Source organism: Pantherophis guttatus, chromosome 18 (genome assembly GCF_059756535.1).
Source record: "Pantherophis guttatus breed Tessera chromosome 18, ASM5975653v1, whole genome shotgun sequence".
Classification (NCBI taxonomy): Eukaryota; Metazoa; Chordata; class Lepidosauria; order Squamata; family Colubridae; genus Pantherophis; species Pantherophis guttatus.
The window spans coordinates 10,683,385-10,695,000 of NC_142080.1; the positions used below are offsets into that span (position 1 = coordinate 10,683,385).

General features: G+C 47.2%; 1 long non-coding RNA gene across 1 annotated transcript in view; it reads right to left on the reverse strand.

The window, feature by feature from the left end:
- Positions 1-7,545: 7,545 nt before the first annotated feature.
- The window catches only part of LOC148111555 (uncharacterized), a 4,835-nt gene continuing 764 nt past the window's right edge, over positions 7,546-11,616 (reverse strand). Inside the window, exon 2 of the long non-coding RNA XR_015730451.1 lies at positions 7,546-8,338. This is a non-coding gene — a long non-coding RNA (uncharacterized LOC148111555). The remainder of the gene's footprint in view (positions 8,339-11,616) is intronic.

Consider the following 11,616-nt stretch of genomic DNA (forward strand, 5'->3'; position numbering starts at 1 on the left):
AGGCCTTGGGAGGCGGTGAGTTCTAGTGCGCACCTTAGGCACGAAAGCAGCTGGGCGACCTCGAGCCGGGCATTCTCTCTCAGCCCCAGGAAAGAGGCAATGGCAAACTACTTCTGAAAAACTCTGCCAAGGAAACTGCAGGGACTTTGTCCAACTGTCTCCGAGAATCATTGGAGGGGGGGGGAGGGGGAAATTAAATAAATCTTTGGGAGGGGTCAATGAACAATCTGAAACCTCACGAAGGGGTGGGGTGAGCCGAAGAATTGGGGGACCCCCGGTTATGTAGCGCCGGGTGGAACATTTCAGCGGATTATTTTAACAGATGAACAGAGTTGGAAGGGACCTTGGAGGTCATCTAGTCCAACCCCCACCCCACCCAAAAGCAGGAGACCCTACACCATTTCTGAGAGATGGCAGTCCGGTCTCTTCTTGAAAGCCTCCAGAGATGAAGCTCCCATAACTTCTGAAGGCCACTTTAGTTCCATGTTCTCACTGTCAGAAAATTCCTCCTTATTTCCAGGTTGAATCTCTCCTTGATCGGTTTCCAAAGGTGCTTTAGAAAATAGCTGGACCCTCTTCCTCCTCTCTGGGGCAGCCCCTCAAATATTGGAAGAGGCTCTCCTGTCTCTCCTGGTCCTTCTCTTCACTAGACTAGACATAACTCAGTTCCTGCAACCGTTCATCGTATGTTTGAGCCTCCAGTCCCCTCATCATCCTGGTTGCTCTTCTCTGCACTTTTTCTAGAGTCTCCACATCTTTTTTATAGTGTGGGGACCAAAACTGGATGCAGGACTCTAGGTGTGGCCTTACTAAGGCTTTACAGAGTGGTGTTAGTACCTCCCTTGATCTTGATTCCATCCCTCTGTTAATGCAATTTAGGATTGCACTGGCTTTTTTGGCTGCCGCCGCACAATGCTGGCTCCTATTTAATTGGTTGTGCATTTATTTTATTTATTTTATTTATTTGTTTTAATTTGTATACCGCCCTTCTCCAGCAGGACTCAGGGCGGTGAACAGCCAGAATAAAACAGAACGCACAAAATTTAAAAACAGTTTTAAAAAGAATTAAATATTTTTGGCCACAATTTAAAACAACCCAATTAAAATCAATTAAATTTAACCAAAAAACTGTGGGATCAAGCCAGCCCGGCTAGGCATGAAGACTCCCAAGATCCCTCTTAGAGTTACTGCTATTAAACCTGGTTTCACCCAGAAAGTGGGGGTTATTGTGTGGTTGATAAAAGTGATCGTTGTGTGAACGCAGCAAAGGGAAAGATTCTGACACGGTGGTGGGAAGGGGACCAGCCATGGAGAGATGGGGAGAAGATGTGGGGGGGGGGAACGGAGACATTTTGGGGAGGGGGGCAAATTTGGCAGGAGAGAAGCTGCCCAGGGAGGAAGGGATGTCTCTTGTTTTATCTTCAGCACTAGATTCGCCAAATCCTGGTTTTATTTTAGTTTCTTTTTCAAATGTAGCTTTGTCTTCCTTTCATGTATGTGTGGGGGGGTGGATGGGGGTGGGGAGGATGCCCTAAGATTTCTTCTGCCCTCCCTTTCTCCTCTCTCTCTCTCTCTCTTTCTCTCTCTCTCTTGCAGACTTGGATAAGGATGCTTCTAATTAAATATCTTGCAAGGCAGGTAGCAATTAGTCCTCGCTTTCTGGCGCCTCTCTCCGCTCCCTTCCAAGGATGGGGAAATGATTTGCAAATGTGCAAAAAAGAGCCGTGCCAAGAAAACAGGGCAGGGAAGGACGTTGGCCAGGGTGAAAGCGAGGGGCCCGGTGGCTGGAGGAAGGGGTGAAGCACAGTGGAGCCTCCCAATTCAGGCGCAGTGTACCTCTGCTTGTCGTTTCCCCAGGGCAGGACTTTGCCTCCAGTCTTCCCTAACGGGCAGCCCTGTTTCCCTCTTCTGTCTTCTTGCCTTTGGCATCTTGAAGATAGACTGCTCCTGAATACTGGAGTTTCATCGCCAGGGCTGAAAATGAATAGAGCCAGTTTGGTCTAGCCTAGTGGTTAAGATACCAGATTAGAAATGGAGAGACTATGAGTTCTTGTCCTGCCTTAGATATGAAAGCTAGATGAGTGACTTTGGGCCAATCACTAGGTGACAGTGAGTTCTAGTCCTGTCTTTGATATGAAAATCAAATGAGTGACTTTGGGCCAATCACTAGGAGACAATGAGTTCTAGTCCTGTCTTAGATATGAAAGCCAGATGAATGACTGGGCCAATCACTAGGTGATGATGAGTTCTAGTCCGGCCTTCGATATGAAGATCAGATGAGTGCCTTTGGCCAATCACTAGGTGACAGTGAGTTCTAGTCCTGTCTTAGATATGAAAGCCAGCTGGTGACTTTAGGCCAATCACTAGGTGACGGTGAGTTCTAGTCCCGCCTTAATATGAAAATCAGATGAGTGACTTTGGGTCAATCACCAGATGACAGTGAGTTCTAGTCCCACCTTAGATATGAAAATCAGATGGGTCACTTTGGCTACTCACTAGGAGATGGTGAGTTCTAGTCCCGCTTTAGATATGAAAATCAGACGGGTGACTTGGATCAATCACTAGGTGACGGTGAGTTCTAGTCCCACCTTAGATATGAAAATCAAATGAGTGACTTTGGGCCAATCACTAGGAGATGGTGAGTTCAAGTCCTGCCTTAGGCACGAAAATCAAATGGGTGACTTTGGGTCAATCACCAGGTGACAGTGAGTTCTAGTCCCGCCTTAGGCATCAAAGCTGGCTGAGTAACTTTGGGCCAGTCCCCCTCTCTCGGCCCAACCCACCTCACAGGGTTGGGTTGGGGAAAATAGGAGGAGGAAGGAGCCTTAGGTATGTTCACTGCCTTGGGTTGTTTACAGAAAAAAATAATAAACATGGGATAAATATGTGACTGTTTCCTCTGTGAATTGGCTTTACCATTCTACACATCCTCTGTTTGCAATTAACCATGGCTACTGTACATCGGGGGCCCTGTGGCCCTGGCATAGCTAGACAATGAGAGTTCAGGAAAAATCTGCCTTATTCCTATTTGAAAAAAACAAAAAACAAAAAACCAAACAGGTTAATCCAGTGTTCATCTTGGCGTCAAGTGGCAATGAGTTCCACCGTTCACATCCTGCTTTTTCCTAAAATTAAACCCTTCGGTCTTTCGCACTGCATCCCTCCTGCTCCTCCTTTCCCTCCTCCTCACAAATGTTGGAAGGAGGTCAGAGAAGAAGAGACGGAGCCTGTTCCAAAACCCCGACTCCTTCAACATCTGGATTTCCATCTGGCTCCAGGGTTGATGCCGGAATCAAATTTCATCTGAAATTAAAGAGGCGGTGGGGTGAAGAAGCCAACTTCACCGGGCCGCTGCGGGAAAAGGAAGGACGAGGAATCTGAAAAAGGAACAACGCAAATCTTCCCAGCTTTAGTTCACGCAACCCGCCGAATCCAAAACCAAGTTAACTGTCATTTATTTTATTTCCCCCCCAAAGTTTTTTTATTTTTTATTTTATTTTTTATAAAGATATCAAATCAATGCGTGAACAGTGAGGCACCTGGATGTCATAACATTCTAATACAAATAAAACTAACAAGGTTAATCATAATCCTTACATTCAATCCGCTTATGTATTTCTAATAATAATACACACTTGATTAAGTTATAGTCCAGTGATGGCTAACCTTTTCGCCATCGTGTGCCAAAAGCGTGGGGGGGGGAGCGTGGGGGGGGGTCACACCCACATGTGCCCACACCCATAATTCAGTGCACCCCGCTCCCCCCGCACAGGCACACGCAATACCCCTGCGCTCCCCCCCCGCTTTTGGCACGCGATGGCACAGTGAGCGCAGTAGGCCCGTTTTTTGCCCTCCCCAGGCTCCAGAGGCTTACTTGGAGTCTGGGGAAGGTGAAAACAGCCTTCCGGAGGCTGGAAATGGCCCGTTTGCCGACTTCCGGTGGGACCGGAAGGTCCATTCTTCGCTCTCCCCAGCCTCCAGAGCCTTTCTAGGAGCCTGGGGAGGGCGAAAATGCCCTTTCCCCCCCCCGGGAGGCCCTCCAGAGGCCGGAAATAGCCTTCCAGTGGGCCCGGAAGGCCCAAAAATCAGCTGGCCGGCACGCACATGTGTGCTGGAGCTGAGCTAGGGCAACGCTCGCATGCCCACCGATATGGCTCTGCGTGCCACGCGTGCCATAGGTTCGTCATCAAGGTTATAGTCTATCATTGTTCAACTATTCCACGTTTTCTCGTTATTACTTTCATTTTATGATATAAAACTGCATACCCTAACATTCCCCTTCTCTTATTTCTATCACTTATTCTAGCTTTTGATCGATTCACCCTTGATTAAGAAACTTTTTCTTTCTTTCTAACGTCTAATCATGTCACCTACCTAAAAAAGGGGGGGAAAAAGGAAAAGAGAGAGAGAGAGAAAAGGAAAAGCAATGACTGTAATTTTATCGCAGGGTTGTTGTTTTTTTGGAAACTTGGCAGTTTCAGAGGGGTCGGCTTCAACTCCCAGAATTCCCTGGAGAATTCTGGGAGTTGAAGTCGACACCTCTAAAGTTGGCAAGTTGGGAAAAAACCCACTGATTTACAACATCTGTGGGCCCCAATAAATTATTTCTCATGTGTTGGCCAGATGTTTCTTCACTTCTTGGCCCTCCAACAGATGATGCAGAATCCTTTTCGGTTCCTAAATATCCCACCTCTGGATTCTCATGACGGCTGAGCAGCTCATTCTCAACGGGAGAGTCCAGGATATTATTATGGCTGCGTTATGGTTAATCGCAAAGTCTGCCAGATGTTGAGACTGGATGTGGCATTTCTGTCCACCTCTGGAGTCCTGGGACCTGGGATAGACAGATGTGGATGTTTGACGGGGTTACAGGCAGAGGTGGGTTACACATCATTTTACCACTGGTTTTCCACGCACCGAAAATGTGAGCACGCGTGCGCACGGCTCACACGCATGCGCACAGCTTAGAAAATGTGACTAAATAGGACGGCATAGCACCAAGGCGGGTGGGCAGGTGGGCGGGTCCACCAGCTGAATACGACCACTGGTTACAGGTATCATCACGGTATGTACCGTATTTTTCGGAGTATAAGACGCACCTTTCCCCCCCCCAAAAGGGGTTGAAAATTTAGGTGGGTCTTATACACCGAATGTAGCCCCGCCCACCCACTGGCCCCCACCCTTTGGCCTCTGCCTCGCAGCAGTTTATCTCCTTGCAAGCAAACAGCAAGAAAAAACAGCTCCTTTCAGCTTCAGCACAGTCTGATTAGCACAAGTTGATTGGATCGGCCTCCCGACTCTCAGCTGATTTGCTCTCAGCTGTTTTGCGGAGGCCTCTGCTGCTTGCTGCAAGGAGGTAAATTGCTGGAGCAGATTTTTTTTTTCCTTGTGCTAATCAAGCTAGGCTGAAAACGAAAATGAAAGTAAAGCAGGCTGTTTGCTGCAAGGAGGCAAAATTGCTCAGAGGCAGAGGGAGATTTCTTTTTCTTTTTTTCCTCACCAAAAAAGGTAGGTGCGTTTTATACTCCGAAAAATATGGTAAGCTTTTCTGAGTGAAGCTGCCTTTTGCAATTGATTGATGGGGATTTTGTCAATGTTGATAGTGTTCAAGGGATGTTCCAGATGTTTTGGGATTGCACCCAAGGGGCCTATGACTATTGCTACTATCTTTGCTTTCTTTTGCCAGTCCTTCTACTTCCATTTGTAGGTCTTTACATTTTGTGATTTTTTCCAGTTTTTGTTTTTTCTTTCTTTCTTTCTTTCTTTCTTTCTTTCTTTCTTTCTTTCTTTCTTTCTTTCTTTCTTTCTCTCTCTCTCTCTCTCTCTCTCTCTCTCTCTCGGTTCCGCCGAGCCGGTAGCGGTGACGATATGATGTCACTGAACCAGTTCTGTCCCCCCGCCCCCCTGCCCCCACCCCCACCCTGCATTATTCTTACCTTTTATTTGGCCCCACCCCCAATCTATTGCTGCTTCCTGAGTCCTAGCTGATGGCTAGAGGGAAAAAAACTGTTTAAACTCTTGCCGAGGGGCTTCAAAGGGTGATCACTGTTAAAAGAAAACAAATGAGTAGACCGGTGCCTGCAAAAATACACTAGTAATCAGTGCCTGCAAAAAATAAATGGGTAGATCGGTACAGCTCTGCAAGCAGTTAAAAGCCTGGCAGACCAGTACTTCTGCTAAATCCTAAATAATTGTTACATAACCATCAAGCCACGCCCACAAAATAAGCCACGCCTACAGAACTGGTAGTAAAAAAATTTACAACCCACCCCTGGCCCACTCCCATAATTCAATGCGCCCCACCCTCCACGCATGTACATGTGACACCCCCCCGTGTGACCGCCACTTTTGGCATGCGATGGCTCGGTGGGCCTGGTAGGCCCGTTTTTCGCCCTCCCCAGGCTCCAGAGGCTTTCTTGGAGCCTGGGGAGGGCAAAAACGGCCTTCCCCACTTCCCCGGAGGCCCTCTGGAGGCTAAAAACGGCCCGTTTCCCGACTTCCAGTGGGCCAAGAAGGCCCAAAAATCAGGTGGCCGGTGTGCGCATACGCGCTGCAGCTGAGCTAGGGTAACGCTCGCGTGCCCACAGATACGGCTTCGTGTGTGCCACCTGTGTCACGCGTGCCATAAGTTCCCCATCACAGCCCTAGCGTGGGGCGGGCGCGGAATTAAAAACCAGGGTATTGTGAGGATATTTAAGGGTTGACAACCAGTTGCAGGTGATGAGTATTTACAACGTATTTACAACCGGCAAACGGGCATCGCTCTTTGGAGTTGAGAAAGGGGCCTGTTTTCATTTCCCAAGGAGATGTGGAGCCCCGTCACTCTTCCGCAACCCACACAGGAAGTTTTGCGGCCTGGACGTCTCCTCCCCACAGACCCATTTCCTACAGTTAAACTTTCTCTCTCTGACCCATTGGGGGAAAATACCTTTTCTTATCAACAGCTCATCTCTGCAAACTTCCAGGCCGCACAAAACCTTCCCGCTGGCTTCTGTAATCCCTTTCCTTTGTTTTGTTTGCAGAGAGATTCTGCTACTTTTTAATTTAATTTAATTTTTCTTTTTCTTTCTTTCTTTTTTTTTATTTGTAAACTTTTATTAATTTAAGAAACCACAAAATACATTTCTAAATACAAGTAAAACAATATACAACAAGCATCATCTTAATGACATCTAAATGTAATGTCTGAATTATTACAATATCAATAACCTATATTCTTCAGTATATATTCTTTCTCTCACCAGATATATATATATATATATATATATAGATATATATATATATATATATATATATATATATATATATATATATATATATATATATAGATATATAGATATATAGATATATAGATATATATATATATAATTTTATTGATATCTGGTATTCCTTTATTAAATTTCATTTCTTTCTTTCTTTTTTTAACCGACATGGCTCTTGTTTTAATTTTCCCACTTATGAAATGAAATGGAAATACTAAAACATGGAAATGAAATACGAAATATAAAACGAATGTCGTAATATAATACGTGAAAATAATGAATATGGAATGATAATGCCATTGTTAGATAAATGACAAATGAGGATAATGATATAACGATATATATCATATATATTTTATTCTCAGTTGTAAGCTGTCCAGAGTCCCTCGGGAGTGGGGCAGCATAGAAATGCGACAAAATAAATAATAAATAAATCAGGTTGATAATATGCGAAATTAGATAATTTGTAAAACGAAGCACAAGGGATTTGTACCCGATCGACACACTGTTTGCAATTGTATTGGATGATGGATGTTTTATGTCTTGTTTGTTTAAAAATAAAAATAAAAACTCAAAAAAAAATAATTCCAACTTATCAAAAGACGTGGGGTTCGCGTCTTAGTGACAATGAGTTCCACAGGCTGGTTAGCCCCGTGTCGCAGTCTGGGCGTTGCAGAATCGGCATGTCACGCTGCGTGGGGGTGGTTGAGCTCAATTGGACTTGAGTTCTAAACAGGAAAGGAGGTTCAGACCATTTAAGGACTTGGATGGAAGACCACAAGGAAATTTTAAAGAAGAGAATACAGGTGCTTGACCACAATTGAGGCCAAAATGTCTGTTGCTAAGTAAGATGGTTGTTAAGTGAGTTCTGCCCCATTTTACGACCTTTCTTGCCACAGTCGTTAAGAGAATCACCGCAGTTGTTAAGGGAGTAACCCAGTTGTTAAGTGAATCTGGCTTCCTCATCGACTTTGCTTGTGAGAAGGGCACAAAAGTGACTCCGGGACACTGCGACGGTCATAAATGTGAGTCAGTTACCCAGCTGCTGAATTTTGAATCTTGTGACCTTCAGGATGCTGTAATGGTCGTTAAGTATGAAAAACTTTGAACAGTCACTAAACGAATTTTGTAAATTTTGTAAACGGATATAGCAGATTTATTTTTTGGGTAACCGTATCAAGAAAATTGTCCGGTTGCTTCCGTAAACTCACCAAAAATCAACATCCATTCCGAAGTTAAGACATGCTGGCCCCACCTTACAATTTTCCCCTCTACAACAACAACCCTGTGAGGTAGATTGGGCTGAGGGAGAGGGACTGAGTTCGGGGAACGCTCTGGCTGAGGCCTGTTTTTTCCAAAACGTTCTTGAAAATCCCAGAGCTTCTCTCTTTTGATAAAATCTTTGGCACCGAGCACTTTAATTTGTGTGGGAAATCACAAGATCTCATGCAAATCTGCTCACCGCAGCTAGATAATTGGACAAATTATCCCCCTGCATTTGTTCGATAATGTATGGCACTCCTTGCCACAAGATTTCAGATCTCCATGTGTGGAGGCTGGGTGACAGGAGGAAGAGAAGTGATTAACGCAGCAAGGCTGCCTTGCGTTTTTCTTCAAAGCCCGGGTTTTAATTTCCCAGTTGGAAAACAAGCCGGCTTGCGGTCTCGGCCTTGGCAACGATGCGACTTGTGGACTTCAACTCCCAGAATTCCCCAGCCAGCCAATGAGGTAGGGGGATGCAGGCCTGAACTAGAGAGCCAGTTTGATATAGTGGTTAAGGTGCTGGGCTAGAAACCAGGAGATGGTGAGTTCTAGTCCTGCCTTAGACACCAAAGCCAGCTGGGTGACTCTAGGCCAATCTCCAGGAGACAGGGAGTTCTAGTCCTGCTTTAGCCATGAAAGCCAGCTGGGTGACTCTGGGCCAATCACCAGGGGACAGGGAATTCTAGTCCCTTATTACGCATGAAAGCCAACTGGGTGACTCTGGGCCAATCGCCAGGAGACAGGGAGTTCTAGTCCCTCCTTAGGCATGAAAGCCAACTGGGTGACTCTGGGCCAATCACCAGGGGACAGGGAGTTCTAGTCCCTCCTTAGGCATGAAAGCCAACTGGGTGACTCTGAGCCAATCACCAGGGGACAGGGAGTTCTAGTCCCTCCTTAGGCACGAAAGCCAACTGGGTGACTCTGAGCCAATCACCAGGGGACAGGGAGTTCTAGTCCCGCCTTAGGTACGAAAGCCAGCTGGGTGACTCTGGGCCAATCACCAGGGGACAGGGAGTTCTAGTCCCTCCTTAGGCATGAAAGCCAACTGGGTGACTCTGGGCCAATCACCAGGGGACAGGGAGTTCTAGTCCCTCCTTAGGCATGAAAGCCAACTGGGTGACTCTGAGCCAATCACCAGGGGACAGGGAGTTCTAGTCCCTCCTTAGGCATGAAAGCCAACTGGGTGACTCTGAGCCAATCACCAGGGGACAGGGAGTTCTAGTCCCTCCTTAGGCATGAAAGCCAACTGGGTGACTCTGAGCCAATCACCAGGGGACAGGGAGTTCTAGTCCCTCCTTAGGCATGAAAGCCAGCTGGGTGACTCTGGGCCGATCACCAGGGGACAGGGAGTTCTAGTTTTGCTTGAGCCATGAAAGCCAGCTGGGTGACTCTGAGCCAATCACCAGGGGACAGGGAGTTCTAGTCCCTCCTTAGGCATGAAAGCCAACTGGGTGACTCTGAGCCAATCACCAGGGGACAGGGAGTTCTAGTCCCTCTTTAGGCATGAAAGCCAACTGGGTGACTCTGAGCCAATCACCAGGGGACAGGGAGTTCTAGTCCCTCCTTAGGCATGAAAGCCAACTGGGTGACTCTGAGCCAATCACCAGGGGACAGGGAGTTCTAGTCCCTCCTTAGGCATGAAAGCCAACTGGGTGACTCTGAGCCAATCACCAGGGGACAGGGAGTTCTAGTCCCTCCTTAGGCATGAAAGCCAGCTGGGTGACTCTGGGCCGATCACCAGGGGACAGGGAGTTCTAGTTTTGCTTGAGCCATGAAAGCCAGCTGGGTGACTCTGAGCCAATTACCAGGAGACAGAGAGTTCTAGTCCCTCCTTAGGTACGAAAGCCAGCTGGGTGACTCTGGGCCAATCACCAGGCGATTCTGAGTTCTAGTCCCGCCTTAGGCACGAAAATTGGTTGGGTGACTTTGGACCAATCACCAGGAGACCGGGAGTTCTAGTCCTGCCTTAACTATGAAAGCCAGCTGGGTGACTTTGGGCCCAGAGTCTCTTTCTCCCAGCGCAACCCACCTCACAAGGTTGTTGCGAAGAAAATAGGAAGAAGGAGGAATATTAGGTGACGCGCCCGTCACTTTGAGTGACTTATCAAGTAAGAAAGGCAGAATAAAAATCATATCAACCAATCAATAATAAGCAAGCTCACGCCACTCAATGAACGTGGTCATTAAGTTAATTCATATTTCTGGGGGTGCGCAATCCCTCGGATCATAAACGAATCCAATTATCCGTGCTGGCACCCAGGCAAACTCCCCCTGCCCCTTGCCCCCCCCACTCCGCCCCCAAATCCAAATTTAGACAAACCGGATATTTGTGGAAATGCAGCTGCCGGGTCGTTGAAGGACCCAACTAAGCCTGCTTGTGTGAACAACACCTGGGAATCCGCCAGTCCTGTTTTCACTTCAGCGGTGAAGTGCAAGCACTGAAGAGCTTTCGAAATGATGACCTTGGAGAGGGAGGGGGGGAGAGGCATGGGATGGGGCAAGGGTGCCCTTCTCATGAATGCATAAGTGGATATTGGGGGGCAGGGGAGGTGACCTCCAACCCATGGAACAGAAGCTGCCTTCGGAAGTTGTGGGAGCTTCATCCCTGGAGGCTTCCAAGAAGAGCCTGGACTGCCCTCTGTCAGAAATGGTGTAGGATCTCCTGCTTGGGAAGGGGGTTGGACTAGATGACCTCCAAGGTCCCTTCCAACTCTGTTACTCTGTAAAGAACAGAAGTTGCCTCAGAAGTTGTGGGAGCTTCATCACTAGAGGCTTCCAGGAAGAGATTGGACTGCCATTGTCAGAAATGGTGTAGGATCTCCTGCTTGGGAAGAGGGTTGGACTAGATGACCTCCGAGGTCCCTTCCAACTCTGTTAATCTGTAAAGAACAGAAGTTGCCTCAGAAGTTGTGGGAGCTTCATCCCTGGAGGCTTCCAAGAAGAGGCTGGACTGCCCTCTGTCAGAAATGGTGTAGGATCTCCTGCTTGGGAAGGGGGTTGGACTAGATGACCTCCAAGGTCCCTTCCAACTCTGTTAATCTGTAAAGAACAGAAGTTGCCTCAGACGTTGTGGGAGCTTCATCCCTGGAGG